The sequence below is a fragment of the Myxocyprinus asiaticus genome, chromosome 42 (assembly GCF_019703515.2).
Source record: "Myxocyprinus asiaticus isolate MX2 ecotype Aquarium Trade chromosome 42, UBuf_Myxa_2, whole genome shotgun sequence".
In the NCBI taxonomy this organism is placed as follows: Eukaryota; Metazoa; Chordata; class Actinopteri; order Cypriniformes; family Catostomidae; genus Myxocyprinus; species Myxocyprinus asiaticus.
Genome location: NC_059385.1, coordinates 21,993,345 through 22,020,154, shown reverse-complemented (window position 1 = coordinate 22,020,154; position 26,810 = coordinate 21,993,345). Strand labels below are relative to the sequence as shown.

The window sequence follows — 26,810 nt, the reverse complement described above, 5'->3', positions numbered from 1 at the left end:
CTTACTTCAGTGGTGGCAAAAGCATAACTATTTTATTTTATATGCATAAAACACACTGTAATCACTTCGTATGGTTACATGTTTTATATTAACTAACAATCATTACTTTCTGCATTAATTTGATTAGTATATTAAATGATTTCCCTTATTTCAGTTTATTGGTCACACACAACACATCCCTGTGAGATGGAGAAGTGTGTGTGTGCTGCCACAGGTGGTGTTCTTTTTTTTTATCCTTGAGACTTCCTCTTGACGCATGCATCTTGGTTCACCCCAATACTCCCTATTCCTCTTGACGCGTGCATCCCGATTAATCTCAATACTCCTTATTCCAAATATTGTCTGCATCAAATCATGCATTGTCTGACTCTGTGCTATTAAAATCATTCACAGAAATGGCCTTTACAAGGAGACACAGAGAGAGACTGTGACTCTCTAAGCTGTATTTTTTCATTGTTCTGCATCTGGATTATCAAACTGAGTAAATAATAATTAAATAAATGAATGATTAAATATCTAACATATTGAATAACATTTATAATGGAGTTTATCATAGTACACTGATTACACATTGTCATTTTTAGATCATTGCATACATGTTAATTCAATTATCAAAATGGACTAACTGAATGATTAAATGAAAATATACTGTAGAACTTGCATATATTATTAAATGTTATGTTATGCATAAATCTTAAAAACAGGCTAACATTTTGACTGAATTAAAAGGCAATGTACTGTAGAAGCATTTTCACTAGTGATTCAGATCTTTGGACCGCAAGCAGTGAAATGTCAACTGTCCAGTCAGCACTAGAGGGCATCAGCCGCCACTGCATCAATTTTGAAGAGGGGAGGGAGGACAAAAACCTAACCAGTAAAGCGCATGTGCAGCAGTGTTCTCACGCTTTTCTTACAAGGGCGATTTTGGTGTAGTGTAGTCATCATGAACGCTCTTAGAGGAATGGTGAGCGGAGCCATGAGCGAAATATCATCAGCCGTTACCGGGAGCAAACATGTCGCCGTTCGGTAAAAAGTGCTCGCTGTCACTCGTGACTACATTTCTCAGCCAAGATTAAGTGAGTGTCAAGGGCCCCTTAAACAAACCCATTGGAGCGACGCGATGATGTGATGTCTGTTTGAATGACAAATTGCATCATTATCGTCGTGTTGTTTCAGTTATAAATATGCATTGTATAATTTCTGATATTGTCCATGCATGATATGGAAATTATACGTAGCCAGGTGAATCCAGGGTCAGTTGATATATCAGCCGCCTGCTAACGAACGGGGATGCTTCCCATTCTCGTACCTGTAATTGCATAAGATGAATTGATTTTCATCACATTCGATGTTAAAAATACTCAGTGATGCGGGGTTTCGGTCTGTGCAAATCAGGAACTGCATCATGATGGCATCATCATCATCATCATCAAATGCATTGATGACGTCATAACATCCAGAGAGCTTTTGGGATTTGTCATTTAGTGTGACTCAGGTGTATGTGAAATGTGATCTTTTAGACCATGAAAACACTATTTTGACATACAACTGTGATTGTGTGCACAGCGTAGATAACTGTGGCTGGTGTAAATGGGCCCCTTGTGATTTTGGATCAAGTGAAGGTAATGGATTTCTATATTATTTATTTATTTATTTAATTATTTTACTGTTGTTGCTGATTGATTTTTTTTTTTTTAATTTTTTTTATTGCTTTATGAATGTAGTGCATCTCAGTGTAGGGTCACAACTTTCCACCCCTTCCAGGTGCTGGGGGTGTCCTGGGCCCTGTAATGGTCCTGTATGAACAGCCTATACTCATTTATTGACCCAACCATAAAAGCTTGTCATGGGCCTTGTGAATTTCTTGGAACTCATCCAATCACTTGCATAGGGGCTACATTTTGTTAACCATACATTTTCTTTACATGTTTTTCGAACCTTTGAAAGTCTAGTCACTCAACTATGAAAATGTTAATGCATTTATAGAGTGTCAAATGTGAGTAAAGACCTATGCTCATGTAAAAGTCAATAGCTGGTTTATTTTATTTGAGCCCAAGCCAAAGTGAGATCATAATTCAGCAAATATGATTAATTTCTACTTCTAAATGTTGTTTTTATCTGTGTCTGTGAAATGCCACCACTACTATATTACGCAGACATTAACTGTCAGCATAACAATCATGCATCCATAAGCCACTGCAATGCCAGATGTCTTTTTTTATGTGCTGTACTGTTCTGTTATTCTTTGATTTAATGTTAACAGGTATTTTATATTTTTTGTGCATCCAATGCAGTTTCCCAGGTATGCTGAGACTGTCCACTTGGTTCTCCCTGATGGCACCAAGAGAAGTGGACTGAAGTGCTGGAGGTCACAGGTTCCGAAGCCATGGTTCAGGTCAGGGAATGACATTTTCTGAAATGCATAATTTACATGTTCTTATTTGGTTTTCTCCCATCATATTATCGGAGTAGTAGCCATCCCTCATTGTTTTTTTTTGTTTTGTTTTTTTTTTATGTTTTTTTTCTCAGGTTTTTGAGGGAATATCTGGTATTGATGCCAAAAAAACGACATGTGAATTTACAGGGGACATTTTGCGTATGCCTGTGTCTGAGGATATGCTGGGTAAGAAATGAAACCGGAATGCATTGTGCAAATGTTTTTGGTAATTAAATATTTTTACTAAAACTAGTACTTTATTGCAGGCCGTGTCTTCAATGGATCAGGAAAGCCGACTGATCAGGGACCTGCAGTGCTGGCTGAGGACTACTTAGACATTATGGGTACAATGAAATCAGTGGCTTCATTTCAAACATTTTGGACATACACTGGCTGCATCCGAAAAGGATATAGCTGCAGGCATTGCTCTAAGGGGTGTGAGCTCCAAACCACCAGCAAAGATATAGGGAGCCCATACCCAGCCCTTTCCCTAACCCTAACCGTGAGTGGAAGTGACACCCGTTTTGGAGTTGGCAAAACCCCCTTTTGGAGTAACCCCGCCCCCTTCTGGAGTAACTCTGACTTCTTTTGGAGATTCCGCCCCCATTTGGAGGTCTCCGGCCTGCAGCTATACCTGCTCGGTCTTGTTGCCTTTCTGCCCTGTCAGTCAATGACTTAACAGGCAGTGTTTGCATACGTAGGTACCTCCAGAAACTGGTTTTGGACAGGCTACTGAGGGGCATTACCTCACATCGTTGCTAGGATACCAGCAACTGATTATCACCACCTGGTGTCCACTAAAGGTAATGCGTCGGTAGGACTGAATGGTCTATTAATCTAGAACAAAAAGCAAGAGAGTTTTGGCGATAACCAAGTGTATATTTAATAACTACAATACCACTTTCTCTCTAGAAATGTAATCAAAAGTTGAAAAAGGTGAATAAAAACCTACATTTAAACACAAATTGGCTATGAATGCCATTTTTTTCTTAAGCTCAACCGTTGTGGAATGGCGCACACAGGATTGTGGGATTTCAGAGGCAGCGAAGGATACATCTATGCTGCCTTCAAAAATAGATCAGATGAAGGTATCCCAGTAGACAGAATGTGACATGAACATTGGATTCGGACATGCCTTGGTCTCTTGCTACCTCCATATATAGTATCCGGAGGCAGCATTTTCCTGGTTTCGGACGCAGCCATAATTTGAGTTACACATTCTTTGTAGTGTGTACATGGGCTGTCATGCTTAGGGTTAAGAATCAGGAGCCAGTTCTTATTCAAAGAAATACTGGAACAGAATGGCAGTGGGGGCGTGGTCAAGCATCCGTCCGGAGAGAGAGAAAGCGGTAAGGGTGCTTGCACCTGAGCTAAATTATGTCTAACACCTGTCTCTAATAACAGTGAGCACGGGAAGAGCTGCATAAAAGAGCCACGCAGCCAGCAGACCATTGAGAGAGTCTGGGTCGTGAAGGACTTTGTGAAGCTAAAGAGTATTGTGAAGTTAGAGAATACTGTGAAAGTGTGAAGCTGACGTGTTGTGGCAAGCTTGTAAAAAAAAAAAAAGTTACGTTATTAAAAACCCTCCTACCTGAGGTGAAGAAACCTGGTTCCCCGTGTCCTCCTTGAGTAAATCTACCACAGTTCAAATTTAGGGATGCACCGATACCACTTTTTCTCTTCCGATCAGATTCCGATATTGGAAATCACAGTATCGGCCGATCCGGATCCGATACCAGTGTTGTTTTTTTGCATAATCAGTTTAGAATATCTTTACATTATTGTGTGGAACTAATTGGGTGTACTATTTAATATGTAAAGAAACACAAACCTCTAACTACACATTATTTCAATATAAATGTATAGCCTATTAAGAAAAACTTTATTGTTAACGTATACTGGATAATGTAGCAGCAAAATTAACAGGAATTCCAGTATAAGTCATCAGTAGAAAAGAAGCCCTTTTTTTTTTTTTTTTTGCAAAATTTTTTCAACTTGTATCTGGACTTTAAAAGATTCAGATCTCTTTTTTGTTCAATTTATTTGTAAGATATCAGCTCACTTTATCAGTTATTTTTTGGAACCCGTTCATCTTAAATATTATTATAATTTTTTAAACAAATGATGATAATAATAATATATTATAATAGTAATATATAGTTATATACAACGGTTAGTTCCAGTCCTCGAATCTGATTGGACGAGAGATGTTCCATGAGCACTGATGGTCTCACACCATCAGCACTCGGTCACTTCACTGTGTGTGTATCACTCTGCTTGTGTTCGTGCTAAACTAAAGTGTAAGAGCAGTGCATATGTGTTAAGAGCTATAGTATGTCTCTTTACATGTATAATTATTTTTTGTTTTGACATTACATATGTTAGCCAGCAGGTGGTGGCAAAAGATCATTTTTGTGTGTTATATGAGCCAGTTAGGTGATGTGAAGTGAATCCGCGTCTGTCAGTGTTTACATAAAACAGCGCTCCATGATCGCTCTTATTACTACTACACTACTAAAGCTAGAAAATAGCTTTAAACTGCTTTAAACAAACAACTTCAGCATTAAGGCTCATCACAGCTGAGAGACACAACAGACTGATTAATGACAGAACTCAAGGCGCTTACCTCTTACTGGAGTTTCCACATTGGAGAGGAACTGCTGTAAAAAATGGCAAAGAAGATTGCAGTTTCTATAGTGAAAGACTCTTGCGCACCGGCTACCGCAAAATACGGAGAAATACCCCCGCTTGGATGGCTATTTTTCCACTGAGAAAGCTGATCTTCAGAAAGCTGACAGCATCTCTGCTTGGGTGTGGCAACAGGTGATCGCACACACTCCCTCCCTCTCTCTCTCTCTCTCTCTCTCACACACACACACACACACACACACACATCCATCCTTGTTTATCCAATAACTTGTTAGAAACAGCACAAGCCGTGATACTATTTCTGAAGTGACATTTTTGAATTACTAGCGAAGGCTTGGACGCATCATTTGGTTTGAACCAGCAATGGCAGATTCTGAACTGTCACATAAGAATGTAGTACCATGCACAAATGCGTTTTTATGACCGTACTCAGTTTTTCCAAATTTTTTTAAATTTATTTGTTCATTGAACTGTTATATATATATATATATATATAAGCAATATCACACTCGCAATCGTGCTACATGGCCCTAAATCAGCACTGCTGTGATTACCTGCAGCCGAATCACAGCAGTGCTGATGTAGGGCCATATCGCACTCTTGCTTGTGTGATATTGCTTAAATATATCTCAATTGTGCACCTTTAACTTTTAAACCCTCATGCTTTTATTTTGGCATTCTGAACTCTCCAGGAAGTCCTGTAAGTGTGTCTGTTTGTAGGCAAGTTCACAGTAGTTTAATTCACTTCTTATTCAAAATCTGGTTAAAAAAAAAAAATAAAAGCACCTCCAGTGCCATTCTAAATGCATATTATAAGTGAACCGAACTTTTGAGCATCTACATCTGAGGTGTTGTTCGTGAGTAGCGCTCAAATATTGCCCACCGCTGTGAAGGCTAAAAATAGCCGCGAGTGTGTGTGTAAACAGAGCAGCGCCTTTCACTGACGCACTGGAGCTGCGCTTGCATTTTATGTATTTACTTATTAAACACAGCCTTTTGTGATTCACAGAGCTATCGCACATCTTCAGGTGGCTTTGAATAAAATGCACGAGTCATATGAACTACTTTAATTGTGTTTTTATGGTTCTTTTATGTCATTTTTTGAGCTTGACAGTAATGAACATGACTAACACAGAGTATCGGATTTGGATCGGGCTTGTCGGACCAATACCCGATCCAGGTATCGGATCGATGCATCCCTAGTTCCATTAACTTTTTCTTTTTCTTGTGTATTTTCAGTTTAATATAGTTAGGAGGACCCTTTATCAAAAAGTTCTATAAGAATTGTTAATTCATTTTTTATAGGGATATTCTGTGTTCAATACAAGTTAAGCTCAATCGACAGCATTTGTGGCATAATGTTAATACCACAAAAATTTATTTAGACTTGTCCCTCCTTTTCTTAAAATAAGCAAATATCTGGTTAACAGTTAGGCTCTTACAATGGAAGTAAATGGGGCCAATCTATAAACATTACTCACCATTTCAAAAGTGTAGCCGCAAGAAGTGAACAAAATGTGTGTTAACATTATTTTAGTTTGATTAATTTGCTTACTAACCTTTTCTTAAAAGTTCCCCTGCTGCTGCTTAAATCGAATTTTACAACTTCGTTGCCATGACAACGTAACACCACAAACCAGGGTTCCTCAATAGGCGGCCCGCGGGCTGAGAGACAAATGTTTGGCCCATTGCTAAAGGCTTGTTCACATCAAATCCGTGACAATTTTGCGAGACAAACATCTGCTGAAAGGTCTATACACACACAGTGCATAAAAAATAAAAATGAAAAACAATTTCACTACAATAGGCGGCACTGTTGCTGTCCTACAAACATTTATACTAGTCTCATGCCGCACCTTCAGCTGTTAGAGATTAATATATTGAACACTGTTAAAGCATTAATTTATCTAATTTGGCATAACTCTTTCATTATGTTCTTTCCATGGTGTTGATGCATTCTGAGGAGTATATAATCTGTGTTATTATGCGAGTGAGATAAGTGTGCTGTTGTATGAATGTGTGTCCTATTTATATTTGCACATGTATTTTGCTACGAGTATATTCGAAACGGACTTCTGAAGCCAACTTCTCTTTTTATAATGCCTGGATTAATGCCTGGATAATATAACACAAGGTACTTTGATACAAATACATGTGGAATAGTGCACATTAAGAATAACATTGTGCAGTAAAAAAATATGGTGCATAGCTTAATATTAAAAATAATTTATAAGAAAACACTGGCTCACTGCCTTTTCTTTATTGAAATTATTGCAATACTTTGTTATATTATCCTTAAGAACAATAACAATAATACAGCTGCAAGCAGCGATGATGGGCCCAAGCACCATGGGTCCATTTCTACTCGGTGGCTTTCAGAAAACAAAGCATGATGGACACAGCAACAACTCAACATTAATGTAAATTTGGACCCTAAACATACAATGCGTAATAGATATATGCCACCATTCCAGATTGACTGCAACTTCATGTAATTTAATCCATTGCCATGACAACACTATTAAAGCTATCAAGCATACCTTTAAAATTTTCCATCAGCAGTGTCTAAGCAATTTAAACAGTTTGGGCAAATGTAAGAGAACTTTTTCAAAGTCTGTTGTAAGTGATCCACAATAGCCACGTCCATGTGATTAGCCCCCAAGAAAAATCCTAAACTCAATTTTGATCTAAATCACACAATGCATGCAGAAGATATGAGACACTTTCTGTTTGCCTATTTTTGCCATAAATTTAGTGAATCACCATGGCAACACCGTTCAATATTTAAAAATCTGTTAGCAATTTAACATCTTTGATGTCTTGGCATAATGTTGTCTAAATGTGGTGACAGTCTCATGAATCAAAATCCAGAGAATCAATCAATCTATCTATCTGTTACACCTGCAGCATCTGCTATCTCTCCAGAATGCTGCCAGAGGTCTCCACTCTGGAATTCTAGCTTTCCCTTCACGAACTACATTTCCCATAATCTCCTGCTCAGACTGATTACTCACTCACTTGTTTCATATTATCCCAGACTATTTAAGTTCTCTGTTTACCTGCATTCAGTGCAAAGTCTTGTTCTGCCTAGTCTGCAATTCTGAGTGTTATTACTGTTCCTGTTCTTCCTGTATTTTTGACTCCTGCCTTTTTATTGTATTTCCCTGCCTGCTTGTGAGTTTTTGGACCTTTTGCCTGTTTATTGGATTACCCCTCTGTCTCTCGGATTTACTTTGTTTGCATTTCTTGGACTGTCTCCTCAGTACCGGACCCTTGCCTGTTTTGTCGTTTATCCTTTTATTTGCTACTTTGTTGTGCTGTTCATATGTTTATTAAACTGCACATGGATCTTAACACAACTGCCCCAGTGTCTTCGCTACACTTTCAGTTTTTTATTGTAATTTTAAATTTTTTGCTAACTGATTTTACATTTTTGCTATAATTTAATATAATTATTTATTGAAAATATGTAGATCTAAAGATGATATTGCAATGAAATTATTTACCATTTTTATTTATCCATAAACCAGCTTTAAATTAACAAATGTAAATCATGGCATTAGATGTTAAGATAGTCTAAGTAGATTTTAATATGAGCACAGAAGTCGTTTAGGCTTGTAATTTCATTGCAATTCTATTGTTGCATTTTTTTTTTTCTCTGTGCACTGTCAAAATAAATGAAGTACATTAAATATGAGTCTGCATTCATTATTCATACGCACAACTGTTTAAATAGCCTCTAAATTAATGTAGGGCAAACGAGGACATAAATTAGTTTAGAATACTGCATGTTCACACTGACCACAAGAACAAATAAATCAATCTGATTGGCTGATGAATCTGACAATCTGACTTTAGATGCCTATTCATGTGCACTGTTGAGGGATTCTGAAGGCATGATGGGGTGGAGCTCAAACTCACGCGCTGCTTTGGCTAACCAGCATGGCTTCAGGCATGCAATTTGTGAAACAGCTGTCGCACTTTGCTTGTAAGCATCAAGGAATAAATTCTGATTGGATAATTTTTTATTTTTTGCTATTCGTTTGTAGATGAATTATGAGTGGAAAGCGATTGAAAATGCATAGGCAAAAAGGTCAATGAGAATGAAAGGATGAAAAAATATTTATTTATTAGACATGTTATGGCAGCAGAGAAGACTTTGCTGGCCCAGAGAAATCGCCACTGGCCATATACGAACAAATACAATTAGAGTTCATATATTTGAGCATTTATGTACATTTAAATTTCACAAGTGTTTAAAAAAACAAGATACATATATGAAATTGTCATTTTTGTCATAGAAAAATACGTCAAACTCCAAGTACAAACGTAAGAAAACCAGTGTTAGTTTGTGCCTTGCTCTTTCCTACTGTATTAATAACACTTCAAATTCTAATCACATTTTATTACCCAGCTAATGGGGAATTTTAAGTGAATGTTAGGGATTATTTGTATAAATGCGGGTTTTTGTGTCTCATTCTCAGCACGCAGGGTGAAGATTAAACGCAAGCTCTGATGTATGTGTGCTGTCTGTGGTGCCGCTAATGTTTAGAAGGATACACCATTAATATGTAGATTATACAAACAGCTGCCTTATATTTGGAAAGTTGCGACTGCTTCAGACTTTAAGCATTTGTTTTGCCGCAGTCAAACATAAAGGTGTTTGATTCCCATAATAACATAATACATTTGATAACTTCATCTCTATGTGTGCTATTGTCAGTCATGAGATATTGTACGTCATTGGAGAAGTACATAAATCAGCACTAATAAAAAGAGTCCTACTGAGTTGGATACATTTTTTTAATTTTTTGCTATTCATTTGTAGATGAACTGAGTGGAAAGCGATTGAAAATACATAGGCAAAATTTTATGCCAGCAGAGAAGGCTTTGCTGGCCCTGAGAAATCGCCACTGGCCATATACGAACAAATACAATTAGAGTTTGTATATTTGAGCATTTATGTACACATTTAAATTCCACAAGTGTTTAAAAAAACAAGATGTGAAAATTGTAATTTTTGTCATTTTTATATTCTGTATATTGCATATATTTACTGTATATATTTGACATTTTTATATCAGTAAATCATGTATGAGCACTTTCTGCATACAAGTGTTCAGCATATATTTCCATTTTCAGATTCGTAGGGAGCGCGGGGCACAAACTAACGCGGGGTTAGTTGTCACACATGTGGTTTAAACATTTCCACACACGGTGGTGAGATGAAACTTCTTTGTTTACTTGTTGCCATATCGACACTGTGTAGATAAAAAAAAATTGCAGGAAAATCCGGTCCAGCAGCGGGAATTTGCACGAGAGCACTGGTGACCAAGATGGCACAGCTCACGAACACCCATCGCACAACCCAGCCATGAAACACTCGGTTTATATAGGAAGGAAACACACTGCATGCCAGCGCTGCACATTAACAATCAGATCACCTGGTTACCCCACATCTGAGAGCGATTAAGAGAGAGAGAGAGAGATAAAGACAAAACACACGCTCTACATACAAACAAACAATATGGCCGAGAAGGCAATCACTATGGGGGACATATTTAGCTTTTCTATTTCCTGGAAAAGAGCCCAAGCTGCAGAAAACACTGCTGACACTAAATGACATTGATAACAGCCAGAACAAACATTTATCATAAATTCAAAATAACTCATTCCAGCGCCAGATCGGCAATCAAAACATACACAGATCAGATGAAACAGAAACTCCAACTCAAGAACTGGAGATGTTTAACACATGAAAAGATAAATATAGTTAACTGAAGAACGTAGTTACACATACTTCATATACATAATGGACTAAAGAGGGATCCCTTCTAGACAGGACACAAAAAATCTTCTCAAAGTGTTATTTTGGGAATCATTCAACAATGGAGCTTGGATGCCCTCTATTGAACATTGCTTGTAATCGCCACACACTGGGTTAGACATAGCCTGGGTTTTCTAGTATTTTTACATTTCAGTTGATATTATATTTTGTTTATATATAAATTAAGAAATCTGTTTATTAACAATAAACTTTAAAATCAAAGCATGCCAAATACCTCAAAACATGTGAATATGCACAAAAAGGAATGATGACATTTAATGCATTGCCATGGCAACAGTATTTAAGATATCAATAATCCCTTCAGAATTGTAAATCTGCACTGTCTTGACATTATTCTAAAATTTTTTGAAGCAATTCAGGTTAACATAATAGGGATATTTCAAAGTCTGTTAAAAGTGACACATTTCCTTCCGCCAGTTGGTGGTGCTACGACCGTGACCCACAATAGCCACATCAATGTGATCAGCCTGCAAGGACAAACATTTGGGTTTATTTTCTTGTAAATCTGACCATGCACGCAGAAGATATGAGACATTTCCTTACTCCAATTTTTGGACATTATTGCTTCGCCATGGCAACTCCGTTCGATATATCAGCAATTTAGCATTGTCAATGTCTTGGCATGATGTCGCCCACATTTGGTACCAGTAACATGAAATCCCTCTGAGGAGTATGAAAAATTCCAGAACATGCATTTTTCAAACAATCCAAAATGGCCAACTTCCTTTTGGGCAGAGCTTATGACTGTCAGCACAAAAGTTGTCCGGCTTGATGAGACCTATATGTGTACAAAGTTTGGTGACTGTAGCTCAAAAGAGATGTGCTACAGAGCCCCCCAAACAGGCTCATGTTCTAGGTGGTGCTGCAGCGCCCCCCGCTATTTTGACAAGCCCTAATGGCCAATGACTCTGATGTGTGTGCAAACTTTCAAGAGTTTTTATGCAGGTTATGTACCCCAGAAGTACTGAAAACCTTGAAAATAAGAATAATAAAAATAAATATAGCTGCAAGCAGCGATGACGGGCCCAAGCACCATGGGTCCATTTCCACTCGGTGGCTTTCGGAAAACAATGCATGATGGACACAGCAACCACTCAACATTAATGTAAACTTGGAACCTAATCATACAGTCAGTAATAGATAAATGCCACCATTCCAGTTTGACTACAACTTCACAAAATTTTCCATCAGCAGTGTCTAAACAATTTAAGCAATCTGGGTAAATATAAGAGCACTTTTTCAAAGTCTGTTGTAAGTGCCACACTTCCTGCTGCCAGTTGGTGGCGCTATGACCGTGACCCACAATAGCCACATCCATGTGATTAGCCCCCAAGAAAAAAACGTCTTGGTTACTGATGTAACCTCTGTTCCCTGATGGAGGGAACAAGACGTTGTGTCGATGTAGTGGCACTAGGGGTTCACTCTTGAGAGCCCCAATCACCTTTGCTTTATTCAGAAAAAGCCAATGAAAATTGGCGAGTATAATTTGCATGCCAATCTCCGCCCCAGACATACGGGTATAAAGGAGATGGCGTGCACCACTCATTCAGAGTTGTGCTAAGGAGCCGAGAGAGAGTCCCGGCCATGTCAGCGGTCAGTTCAGCGCCACGGCAGGAGGGACACAACGTCTCATTCTCTCCATCAGGGAACAGAGGTTACATCAGTAACCAAGACGTTCCCTGTCTGTCACTTACTCGACGTTGTGTCAGTGTAGTGACACTAGGGGTTCCTATACGAAACGCCGCAGGCGCTGAAACATGTCACAAGTTACGGAGGAGCGGACACGGGCAGGCTGCTGCAGGTGATGGCCTTTCCTGATTTTTGTATTAAGCAATTTCCTGCTGAGCACCTAGAATAATGCTGGGGAAGTGCTCTTCCCTCTCCAGGAGGGAGAGCACTATGGAGACCACATCCTACCAGAGGGAGGTTAACATGTGGAGAATACGTCACATGGACTTACCGACGGGGAAGTTCACATATGGAATGATGCCACTGGGGAGGACCCTCTCTATGGAGCAACAGTGGCTGAGGCAGAGCAGAGCCCTGATAAGGGGAAATGCAGGGTTCACCAGAGGGGAAACCGAACAGTGGAAATGCATCATACGGGATTACCGAGGGGGGAATCACCACGTATGGAACACTGAGCCCAAGTACACGGGCTCACCTGAAAAGGGGCATACCACGAGTACTGGGCCTGGTGGCGTTACTACTCCACCGAGTTTGCCACCGAATAGTGCTTAAAGAATTAAAGAAGCATCCAGTGTTCACCAGTTGTGGGGAACTGTTGAGGACAAGATAGCACACATTATCACCTTAAAAGGGGAAAGGCAAGCGATACACCCGACTGGCTGCCCGGCCTACCTGATGTTACCCCGTAACACTAGGGTTGACACTAGTTCTATGCGCAGGTTGTAGAACCTCGCAAAGGTATTGGGTATTGGGTGGAGCGCTTGCAGGTTCACTTTGGGAACTTTGGGCTCGTAACCGGGCCGGGGTCTCAAGATCACGTGAGAGTGTGCCGGCCCAAACTCCAGGCATTCACTGGTGACAGAGAGCGCCTGCAGGTCTCCAACCCTCTTGATAGAAGTGAGCGCCACCATGAGCTACAAAGTGCTGAGCTCGGCCTGCTTCAGGGGCTCAAAGGGGGCTCTCTGTAAGGCAGGTAGGACCACAGAGAGATCCCAAGAGGGAATCGGGCGCGGTCTAGAAGGATTCAATCTCCTCACGCCTTTGAGGAACCTGGTGATCAGGTCGTGCTGCCAAGAGGGTCTCCCATCCAGTGTATCGTGATATGCTGCTATATATAAATGTGGTGACAGTCTCATGAATCACCATTTAGAGACTCTATCTATCTATTTTTAATTGTAAATTTAAATTTTTTGCTAACTGATTAATTTGACATTTTTGCTATAATTTAATATAATTATTTATTGAAAAAAATAAATCTAAAGATTTATTTATATAAATAATAATAATTTAATATAATGTAAATAATATAATAATATATTATTTATATTTTATATAGATCTAAAGAATATATTGTAATGAATTATTTAATATTTTTATTCATCCATAAACCGGCTTTAAATTAAATTGAATACAGGCAATGAATACAGAAATTTAACTTTTCTGGTTGTCACAACATAATCAGTTATACTGCCACAACTAAAGTTTGGTCATCAAATTATGGTGTAGTTAGGAAATGGCCACATAATTTGGCTAGCTGGAATTACAAAATGGCTGAATTTGCTGCTGCTTTTCTCAAATTTTGCAATGCAGTTTGCTGAATTTTTTGGGGGTTGTTTTGCAGTGAAAACTCACAAATCATCATTATATACCTCTGTAATTGTGTTAATTACATTTTAAATGCATTTACATGTAAATATTTTAGTGCTTAATAACTAAATTTAAAATAAAAAAAATGCACGCAAAAATAGCATACATTTAAGTGAAAGCTGTGGGTATTGAAAGACCCTTAATTATTTTTGTATTATAATTTTCTGCCTCAGAGAATGCAATAAAACGTATCCAAGTTTAAAATAGACGTACAATAAATCTGTAAGTTAAAATCACACAAGGATTCAATAATTAGGCCTGTTGCCATTATTACATTGTCTGATATTTAAATCTGGTATATGGCCATATACAGCCGCGGCCCGTGCATTTTAAGTCTAGGACTTCAGTGCGATTCATGCCATTAAGAAAACACAGTTTGACAATGAATAAGACGCCGTATGCCCATCATACATTATGTGGCAGTCAACTAATAATACCAATTGACATTTTAAAAACATGTCCATGCATGAAAGCCAGAACCAAGGAGGTCTAATACCAAGAAAAAGCTCTCTAAAAATATTTTGCTTGCAATACATTTTGTTTCATCAGGGTATTTGGTTACATTTCAAAACTTGATCCGACACTGGATGCTCAAGCAGCCTAATTTACACTTAGAAAACTCCTGATGTATAACAATACAAAAAGCACTTACTAATTTGCTTGAAGTGAAAATTAGCCCTCCTTTCCTGTTTAATTAATCAATCACATGATCATGCAGAATATCTCAGGTTTGTAAATCCATAAGGATCTCTTTCTCAACAGCAATACCAGCAGTGATGACAGCCAAATCGTCAGCAAGATCTCGCACTCTTCACTTTCAAATTACATACATCACATAAAGCGTGATTGCGTCACTCAACGCCAGCTAAAAGGCCTGGACTTGGACATATCCTAAAGACCACAGCCACAAGAACATATAAATCAGTCTGATTGGCTGATGAATCTGACAATCTGACTTTAGATGCCTATTCACTTACACTGTTTAGGGATTCTGTGGAATTCTGAAGGCTTGACGTGGTGCAACTCGGGTTCACGCGCTGCTTCGGCTAACGAGCATGGCTTCGGTTATGCGATTTGTGAAACAGTTGTCACACTTTGCTTTACAATTTATGCCAGCAGAAAAGGCTTTGCTGGCCCTGAGAATTTGCCACTGGCCATATACGAACAAATACAATTAGGGGCCATTTACACAACAATGTTTTCAACTAAAAACGGAAAACTTTTTATGCGTTTTAGCTGTTCGTTTACACGACAACAATGTTTTGGGGCCTGAAAATGCAAACTTTTGAAAACGGGTTTCAAAGTGCACGTTTTTGAGAACGATGCTCCGTGTAAACATACGAAAACATGAATTTGTAAAAACAATGACGTCTTGCGCACGCGTATTACGTGTTATATGAAGAATGATGGAATGATAGGCATCAATTTGAGATGTATAATTATCAATATGAATACTGGTGTCTGTGCAAATAACAATAATCAACAGTTTATTAATTTGGAGTGTTTTGTATGGAGTGTGAACATTGTACAGTAGGCAGATCCTGCAATTTGAAAATCTTGAAATTAATGTATGGATTCAGATGGGAAAAATGTATTTGTATTTTAAATGTTATTTATTTATTTACTTAATTTTATTTGATGTACCTTTACCCTGCAATTCATTCACCCACCGCTTATGTATATAGCCTATAGATAGAGAAGTGATGCCATGTACAGTTTTCAATTATATGCTTAGAATATAAAAACATGAGGCAGTGAAAATGCATGTTAGATCCAGTGTACACAAGACCTCTCTCTCCGTCAGAAGATATCCATATATCAGAGTTCTGTCTGATATCCAAAACCAGTCAACATCAACAGCTTTCAAAACTTACTCTCCTACTAGCCCAAGAGTCAGCAGGGGGAATACAGAAGGCAGGAGACGAAGTGATGGTAAAAATGAGTTTATTGAATAATCTTAAGAGTTCAGTCTATAGGCATGCGCGAGTACTTCAAAACAACACGCGAGACATTCAAAACTACAATGGTGGATTACAGGACTGTGTTTGTGCTGCTCAAGATTTTGAGTTTATTGACGCTTCTCCAGCAAAGTAATTGTAGTAACAAAGCAACCTCATCGTCCGTCCAGACAAAATTGCTCGATACTTTCACCATCTTCACTGTTTGTATTCACCACTCTGAAAGAATGCTTATGTGCGCAGGCGCATAGTGTTTCTTTAAAAAGTGACATCGCAAACTAGTGGCCTGGCATGCATAATGCAGCGTTTTTAGTCGTTTTCGCGGATCCGTGTGAACGGGGATCGTTTTGACAACGTTGTCCTCTGTACGCAAAACTTTTCAAAAACGCAAAGGAAACACGTTTCCGTTTTTAATACATCGTTGTCGTGTAAATGTACCCTTAGAGTTCATATATTTGAGCATTTAAGTACACATTTAAATTCCACAAGTGTTTAAAAAAAATATACGCTACATATATGAAAATTTTCATTTTTGTCATAATGTCATATTCTGTATATTGTATATATCTACTGTATATAATTAACATTTTTATATCAGTAAAACATTTATGAACACTTTCAGCATACAAGTGTTCAGCATATATTGCCATTTTCAGATTCGTAGCCTACTGTATTAATAGCACTTCAAATTCTAATCACATTTTATTACACAACTAATGGGGATTTTAAGTGAATGTTAAGGATTCTTTGTATAAATGTGGGTTTTGTGCTTCATTCTCAGCATACAAGGTGAAGATTAAACTTGAGCTGTGATGTATGTGTGCTGTCTGTGGTCTGTGAAAGTTTATAAGGATTTTGATAGTGAACACAACGTGGAGGAGATGTTACACTGTTGCATGGAGATGATACAGAACATCATAACATATTCCTTTCTTTGTATTTAACAAGTATTTAAACCGCATGTCAATCACTCGCCTGTCTTCATCATTTGTGCTTGCTTCTGGTTTGTGTCGTGTTTGGTATCTTTGAAGCATTAATTTTTGGCAAAGATTTAATCTTTCACCACATCAAACTCAAACACATCTCTGCCTGAAGTTGACTGAGAAAATGAACTGTGTGCAGAGCTGAAATAGATGAAAGGCTACACTGAAGAAGTTAAAATAGAAGATGTTTCTGATTTAATTTGTTTTGGTCACTGCACAGTTTCCATACTTTTGTGTTACTTCTTAGTTTTGATGAAGTTATACTCTAAAATCTAAAATGTGCAGTAACAAATAATAAAGAATAGAGAAGTGTGATCAAACTTTTCTACAGATTTCTAGTCTTACACTGAGGGGCTGTTCACATTGAGCACATTTATGTGTCCGTCTGCGCTGTTTTATAAATGATTTCAATGTAAACGTGCACTAGATAGACGTCTTTTGATGGCTTGTTTGTGTTTTTAGATGCCATGTCAAGTTAAAAAGAACTTAAAATGTTAAACGTCTCGAGTTGAGACATACTTTTTACTCTTTGTGGCGCTGCGTGTATTTTTAGTGCAAAAACAAACGCATTCAAGCATGTGAATGGCACACAACATGATTTCAAACACTGCGATGAAATTTCAAAGAAATATTTTGAATATTAGCTAAGACTATGCAATTCCACAGACACCGTCAACACAAATCACACCAGCTTCTAGCAGAATTAAAACTAATAAACGTATTCAGGGCTGGATACTGTGGCTGTTCACTTGCGAAAAAACTTTAAATAATTTCACGGCTTCCAAATGCTATCTTGTTAAATACAAAGAAAGGAATATGTTATGATGTTTCTTTTAACAGCCCAAATCAGCACAAACAAATGACTCACCGGTTCGGAGCGATTTGGACCACATGGGGTAGAGAGTGACGTCATTGCTCCCGAATACAAGCTGTTATTTCAGACATTGTTATTTTGCTAGCCATCTTAAATGGATCTTTAACGTTGTTGTTCTTTTGATAAACATAGTTAACTGAAGAATGTAGTTACGCATGCTTAGAACTATTGTTCGTTGATGTTGCCACAACATCGTAATGATGGACTGGCACTGGTCCAAAGTTACGGTGGCTACGAATATAGGAAATTCACTTTTCTGGTTGTCACAACGTAATCAAACACATTGCCACAACGAAAGTTTGGTCATTAAATTATGGTGCAGTTAGGTAATGCAAGAAAACGTATCTAAGGTTAAAATAGATAATAATTAGGACTGTTGCAATATTTAGATTTTCTGATATTTAAATCTGGTATATGGCCATATACGAACAAATACAATTAGAGTTTGACCTATGTACTATATACTATGAGGGGTGGCAACACCAAAACAAGCGCCCAAGTGTAGATTTTATGGATTAAGGTACCAAGCTTCATTGCAACAAGTACTAGTTCATTAATTGGAGTCACAATCAAATTATAAATATCTGATACAATGGCATTTCCACAGGAACCACATAGTAACAATTTTGCTAATGATTTGCCAACATAAAAAAATTATAATAATAATCTCCAGAGTACCAGTACATTGTCTATTAAACACATAAACAAATTCTAAATGTTCCTTATCTTGACATAAAACTAGCAATCTGGAATAAACTTCACATTGTGCAGGACAATTTTTCTTTTTTTAAGTGTACGCATGCATGGAGAGTGCATGCATCTCCAGTGTTATTCTGCTAATAAAATCCTGTAGACCTATCAACTTTGTAACAGCTGGAATAAGCCATTTGAAAGAGAACATTAACACAAAGTTAGTTCTAAATAAAAATATACTCTAGGAAAACTGTACTTTGGGTGGCAGTGCTGCAAAACTCATGAATATTAATTATTTTATGCACAATAAGAGATTATTTTAAATCACCTATTTTGATAAACAGTCGTTCTTAATGACCTATTCAATCACTCAAATAGATATTTCACATTATATGGTAATTTAATCTCTACGTCTGCCACTATCAGTCTTGGGATTTTTTTAGTCAGTAAATGAAATCAGCAGTTTAATCAAGAACATGACTGATTGGTCTAGTGCTTGCTTTTTGCATCTAGTTTTTAGAGGTTCTGGTTTCTAATTCACACAAATATAAAGTGTTATTGTAATAAACCAAGATTGCATCTGTATGTCAGTGGATGGGTGTTACAAATAAAATGCAACATAAGATGCGGGGAGATGAGAGTAGCGGAAACACATTTATTGACCGTTCTGTATTTTAAAACAAATAAAAAATCCCAGAGAACTTCGAAGTTCAGACAGCGACGAACACATATTCTCCGCTCCAGCAGCGGGAATTTGCACGAGAGCATCAGTGACCAAGATGGCACAGCTCACGAACACCCATCGCACAACCCAGCCATGAAACACTCGGTTTATATAGGAAGGAAACACACTGCATGCCAGCGCTGCACATTAACAATCAGATCACCTGGTTACCCCACATCTGAGAGCGATTAAGAGAGAGAGAGAGAGATAAAGACAAAACACACGCTCTACATACGCAAAAACAATATGGCCGAGAAGGCAATCACAATGGGGGACACATTTCTCTCTTCTATTTCCTGGAAAAGAGCGTGAGCTGCAGAAAAAACTCCTGACACTAAACACAGCCAGAACAAACATTTATCATAAATTCAAATTAACACATTCCAGGGCCGGATCGGCAATCAAAACATACACAGATCAGATGAAACAGAAACTCCAACTCAAGAACTTGAGATGTTTAACACATGAAATGAGAAATATAGTTAAATGAATAATGTAGTTACACATACTTCATATACATAACATATGAAAGTGGGATCCCTTCTAGACACGACACAAAAAAAATCTCGGTGTTATTTTGGGAATCATTCATGGAGCTTGGCTGACCTCTATTGGACATTTCTTGTAATTGCCAGTCAGACCTGGGTTACATTTATGGCATGGTTTTCTATTGTTTTTACATTTCAGTTGATATTTTTATTATATTTTATTTATATAAAAAATAAGAAATATGTTTATTAACAATAAACTTTAAAATTCAAGCATGCCAAATACCTAAAAACATGTGAATATACACAAAAAGGAATGATGAGATTTAATGCATTGCCATGGCAACAGTATTTAAGATTCCCTTCAGAATTTTAAATCTGCACTGTCTTGACATTATTCTAAAAAATTTTGAAGCAATTCAGGTTAATATAATAGGGATATTTCAAAGTCTGTTAAAAGTGACACACTTCCTTCCACCAGTTGGTGGCGCTACAACCGTGACCCACAATAGCCACATCGATGTGATCAGCCTGCAAGGACAAACATTTGGCTCAATTTTGTTGTAAATCTCACCATGCACACAAAAGATATGAGACATTTCCTTATTATAATTTTTTGACGTTATTTTATCGTGTCACCATGGCAATACCGTTCGATATATCAAAAATCCTTTCACAATTTAGCATCGTCATTGTCTTGGCATGATGTCGCCCACATTTGGTACCTGTAACATGAAATCCCTGGGAGGAGTATTTCGAATTCCAGAGCATGCATTTTTCAAACGATCCAAAATGGTCAACTTCCTGTTGGGCAGAGCTTATGACTATCAGCATGAAAGTTGTCCGGCTTGATGAGATCTATATGTGTACAAAGTTTGGTGACTGTAGGTCAAAATGGATGTGCTACAGAGCCCCCTGAACATGCCCATGTTCTAGGTGGTGCTGCAGAGTCCCCCTGCACTCCCCCACTTTCAGTGCTTGGGCCCAAATAATAATCCTTAGAAGAACAATAGGGCTCTCGCACTTTCAGTGCTTTAATAATCCTTAGAAGAACAATAGGGCCTTCACACTTTCAGTGCTTGGGTCCTAATAATAATAGCAGAAGCACAAAAATATGTCATTACATTGACGGCCATGGCCCTTGACTTTGTATTGTTGACAGAATTTGGCCCTTGGTGAAAACTAATTGGGGAACCCTGCCATAAACCCTAAAGTGATAGTATAAAAAGCCATTTAATCAACTTTATAGCTCAAGTAATACATGAGTTTTCACAAAATAATTAATGTAGGTGCTTTTATAAAATTACAAGCTTCACATTTATGCCTTTTAAACCCTTCAAAAATTGTCCCCTCTATTTTTGCTTATATATATATATATATATATATATATATATATATATATATATATATATATATATATATATATATATATATATATATAAATGAGGGATGAGCCAAGAGTATTTTTGTGGTAATCAACATTATGCCACAAATGCTGTTGATTGAGCTTAAGTTGTATTGAACCCCAAATATTTATTTTAAGTGAAATCAGAACCAGAATGGTTGAATTCCTTACAATTCCCATCCCTCATCATGCTCTTAAATTGTCATCAGTGGCATTGTTGTGTATTCATGTCTGATTTCCACCTGTTTCCCATAGGTCAGCCAATTAATCCTCAGTGTCGTATTTATCCTGAGGAAATGATCCAGAGCTGCATCTCTGCAATTGATGGCATGAACAGCATTGCCAGAGGCCAGAAAATTCCCATTTTCTCTGCAGCTGGTCTGCCCCACAATGAGGTGAGGCCACACTGGTCTGTTTTTCTGTGCTTTTTCATATGTTTTATTCTGTGCCTTTATCATTGTAAACTTGACTTCTTACCAGTTCTTTGTATTTTAATTGTCTCAAAGGTAAAAGTGATCAGAGGTTGACAATAAAACAATGTGTTTCTGCTCAAAAAGAGACAATAATTTTTATCGAGCGTGTAGCCGATATTGTTTTTATAAATGAATGATGCCAATATCTTGAGAGCATGGTGGCTGAAGGCTGATATATTGCTTTCTAAAACATTTAAAGACAGAAAATATGCCCAAGTTAAAGGATTTTGGTTATGACTTGGTTGAAATGTAATTAACCAAAATGCTCGATTTCCTGTTGCAGGATTGAGCGCATCGTAACCCCTTGCCTTGCACTCACCTCAGCTGAGTTTCTGGCTTACCAGTGTGAGAAGCATGTGCTAGTTGTATTGACTGACATGAGCTCCTATGCTTTAAGAGAGGTAGGGCAGAATGTGTGAATTTATACTGAACACTGTTGGCACTTTCCATGAATAAGGTACACTTTGATATCCCATTACTTTTATAGCATTAGGGACACAAATCCCAGGTTTTTGATACAAACTATAAGATATGCTATCTATAAATTGTAATGTTGACGGCATTCATCAAGGACAACCATCCTACCGTTACCAGAGTTATTGTAAGAAAAAAAATGTTTGGGGGGGAACTATACTGTATATTTGTCTATATCAACAAACCAATATTTGTCCCCAAACTAGCTAACCCCCTACTGATTGATAGCTTAATTAAGGGTGCATTTGAAATAATGTTACTTGTTTTGTAAATTTTATAAATATTAGGTTGATTTTATTTTTCATGTTTAATGCTAGTAAATCATAAAAATCACACAAATCAGGGTTTTACACTGTCCCAATTTTTGGCAAACCTCATAGAAAATGAATTAAAAATAAATAGAACAGCTCATATTATATTTAGCTTGACCTCAGGTTGGCGATCGACATTTTCTGAAGGTTAAAACCCTCCTTTCACTGGCCATTTGTTGAAAAAGATTAACAAATCCCTTAACAGGCCTATTCATACCCTATTCATGGAAGGTGCTGGTAAGCATCAAGGCTGTCCCACTCATAACCCAATATATTAAACTGGATCTTTTTCTTCAAGGTATCTGCAGCTAGAGAAGAAGTGCCTGGCTGTTGTGGTTTCCCTGGTTACATGTACACCGATCTGGCTATAATATATGAGAGAGCTGGACGTGTGGAGGGATGAAATGGCTCCATCACCCAAATCCCAATCCTGACTATGCCCAATGATGGTTAGCAAACATCTGCCTTCTCCTCTTTTCATCATAACTGTTGTGTGGAACAGATATGCTTACCCTTTTTAACACTTATCCACAGATATCGCCAATCCTATTCTGGATTTAACAGGCTACATCACTGAGGGTCAAATTTATGTGGATAGACAACTTCATAACAGACAGGGAAGTCATGAAAACAGCCTTACAATGTGAACTGTGCATCAGTAGATCAGGGGGTCTTCAACAGGGGGTCTATAAAATGAAAATATGCACACACAAAAAAATAAAAAATACAATGAAAATAGTGTTAAAACAAAATTACAATATTAAGTTAACATCAATCAAAGCTGAAGCTGAAGTTCAGCTAAATCTTTCTTTGTGTCCCACATAAAAATGTATTTATTAAAAAAAAATGTAGCCTGAATATCCTCTTAAACTCTGCGGACCATGAGGAGGTGCTATATGGCAAGCCGTTTAAATATTTAAAACACTGAAGTCCCTGGATGCATAAGTTAGGCATATGTGGTAAATTTGAAAGCTTAGAACCCCATCACTTTTGCATTTAGTTACATAAAATAACAAAAAAAATTATGTTTGAACAAAATTTGAAGTCTGGTAGAAAAAGTATGAGAAACAAATCATCAACAAAATGGGTTCTCATTTATTGAAGTTGAAAGGTTACACATCATTGTAAAGCTGGGATTCTCTGCTTTCCAGTGACAACTAGATTGGGCTTTTAAACAAATCAGAAGCCAAGATATGCAACAAAACAGTGTGGAAGCTCTCAGCACTACCTACATTTCAGATCAGTATAATGTGGTGGAAGGTGATAGAGGAAAAATTCTTTTTTTCTAGTACTTGCTGCTATCCAGTGGAATAAAATAAGACTTTTGGCTTGAAAACAGAGGACACAGAACTGATATGGCATGCTTTTAAACTTTAGACTTAAAAAAATATGTATTTTTTTTCCAAAAAATATTGTAAACATATAAAATTTTATTTATGAATTATTGCAATCATTTCTTAAAATATAGGGGGTTATCTGTAAAATGAGACCATTTTTATGAAGTTAGTCCACTGTATGTGTGAACAGGGAGCTTTAAATTTGTGTGTGAAAAATTTCAGGCAGCAGCCCAAAAATGCTGCAAAGTATAAGAGGATATGACTCTGTACATCAGTAATGATTATTTTAATGGCTTTATAAAGCATCATAAAACATATAAATACATTAATATGGTACTGTACGAAATTGCATGTATGCTCAGTTTTATACAGGATGTAATGGGGTGAAAAATGTTGAAAACCCCTGTAGCAGATGAATGAATCCAATTTTTTATTTATTTATTTATTTATTATTAATATGTATTATTTATTTAGATCTATCCTCTCATCAATGTACTACCTTCTTTGTCTCGACTGATGAAGTCAGATATAGGTGAGGGAATGACATGCAAAGACCACTCGGATGTCTCTAATCAGCTGGTAAGTCTTAGTTTTTTTCACTGCGAACAAGAAATTCTTACAGTAGTTGGAAGAAGGTTGATGAGTGATTTAAAAAAAAACAAAAAAAAAAAAACATTTATTTGACGATTTAAGCACATGTGGAGAATTGATGTGGTGGATTGAGAAGGCTGTGACAAAGTTTCTTCTCTTTATGTATTATGCTTGTTATGCCATTGGGAAAGATGTCCGGGCAATGAAGGCTGTGGTTGGTGAGAAAGTATTGACATCGGATGACTTGTTGTACCTGGAGTTCTTACAGAAATTCGAGAACATTTTTATTTCCCAGGGTAAGTCAGGACAGGAGAGCATCTGTGCGAATGATATAAAAAAAAAAAATCTCTTTGTCTTTTATCTTATAAAGAACATAAAATAAAATAGACCTGAGTCATTCCTGTTATGCAGTTATAAATATAATTTTTAGTTATATACTCAGGCATTAAAAACGTAAGTGAGGGTGTTAACTTGAAGTTAATTTTTATACTATTCTAACTGTCTTCTGAAATATTGAAAATGTACTGCATAGTAAGAATGACCCACAAGTAAATGAGGCTCATTTTTAATTCATTACAAACTTTGTGTTTGTTTGAATGGCAGCAGCCTATAAAGCATATGCATTCAAGAAGGGCTTAACATACTTTGTGCTATAGGTGCATATGAGAACCGAACTGTGTTCGAAACTTTGGACATTGGCTGGCAGCTATTGAGAATCTTCCCCAAGGAGATGCTGAAGAGGATTCCTCAGAGCACTCTGGCTGAGTTTTACCCTTGAGGCTCCAAACATTAATCTTACTTACTTTCTTGCTCAGTCGGTCATCTTTTACTTCAGCCATGAATTAGTCTACTACACTAGATGTTACTCACTCAAATCAAGTACACTGAGTCCTGTTGTCTCAGTAGCTGTATTGATGGAATACAAATTTGTTTTACGTGGCTTGTTTATCATTGCTCTTGGTATTTATTAAATACTAAAGTGTTGCTAAATATTAAAGCAAATATGTGAAAAGTGTCACTACACTGTAATGGGGAAGGTATTTGTGTACAGCTCAATGTGTCAAGTGTTCTGACCAAGTGGTGGATAATGTGGAAAAGGCCAAGTTTTCTCTCAGCCTGTGAAATTTCTTGGAACAACTGTCAAAGCTATTAGGATCCACCACAAAAGTGCCAAGTTTCATCCTAATGTATTGTATGAATTTATCATCATTATAATCAATTCACTAGATATAGTACATATTGAAGTAGTGTATTTACTTTATAATATCATTAGAAAGCCATATGTTCAGTGAATGCACTCAAAGAAATATAAAAGCACAGTGGTCCTAACCGTATCTTAAAATGAGGGAAAAATAAACATTGAGCAATAGAATATCTTTTTGTTCTGTTTTTTCTTTTTTGTTTTTTTTTTTTGTCACATACCAAAAAGGTGCCATGTCACAGGTGCTGTAAGTTTGTGAAAGCCACGATTTTGGCATGAAATTAACTTGCCCTAGTCTGATTTACATGGAAATAAATATTTATTTATTTATTATGGTGCCATATATACTGTAATATTGTAAAATGTGTTATATCTTAAATGTGAGTTCTTCAGTAATTGTGTGTCCTTATGCATGAAAGGTATATTGGAAATGTGTATGTGAGCATTTGCTTCATGAAATAAACTTTGACGTGTTATAAATGAGTGTTGATGATAGATGGTGCAGCAATGTCATATAAAGCCTAAGTATGCAGTCCTCTTTAAGGTTTGGTGTTGAGTAATTCTAATACTGCTTTAAAATTTTTAAACGACAGGGGATTTGCAAAAAGTAGTAATTGTGTTGTCAATAAATCAGATGTTAACCAAATCTTAAATTCAATAATATGCAATTTGAATGGACAAATTATATACAGTTGTGCTCAAAAGTTTGCATACCCTTGGAGATTTGGTAATATATGTACCATTTTTAAAGAAAACATGAGTGAGCAGGCAAAACATTTCTTTTATTTCTTATGGGATTCATATTCAGCTGTAGATTATAACAGAATGTCACAATCATAAAACAAAACATGGCAACAAAGAACAAAATGAAATGACCCCTGTTCAAAAGTCTGCATACCTTAGTTCTTAATACTGTGTATTGCCCCCTTTAGCATCAATGACAGCATGCGGTCTTTTGTAATAATTGTCTATGAGTCCCCAAATTCTTGCAGGTGGTATAGCTGCCCATTCATCTTGGCAAAATGCCT

General features: G+C 37.1%; 1 pseudogene; it reads left to right on the top strand.

Moving 5' to 3' along the window:
* The first annotated feature begins 715 nt into the window (after positions 1-715).
* On the top strand, positions 716-26,251 carry LOC127432311 (V-type proton ATPase subunit B, brain isoform-like; annotated as a pseudogene).
* The last annotated feature ends 559 nt before the right edge of the window (positions 26,252-26,810 follow it).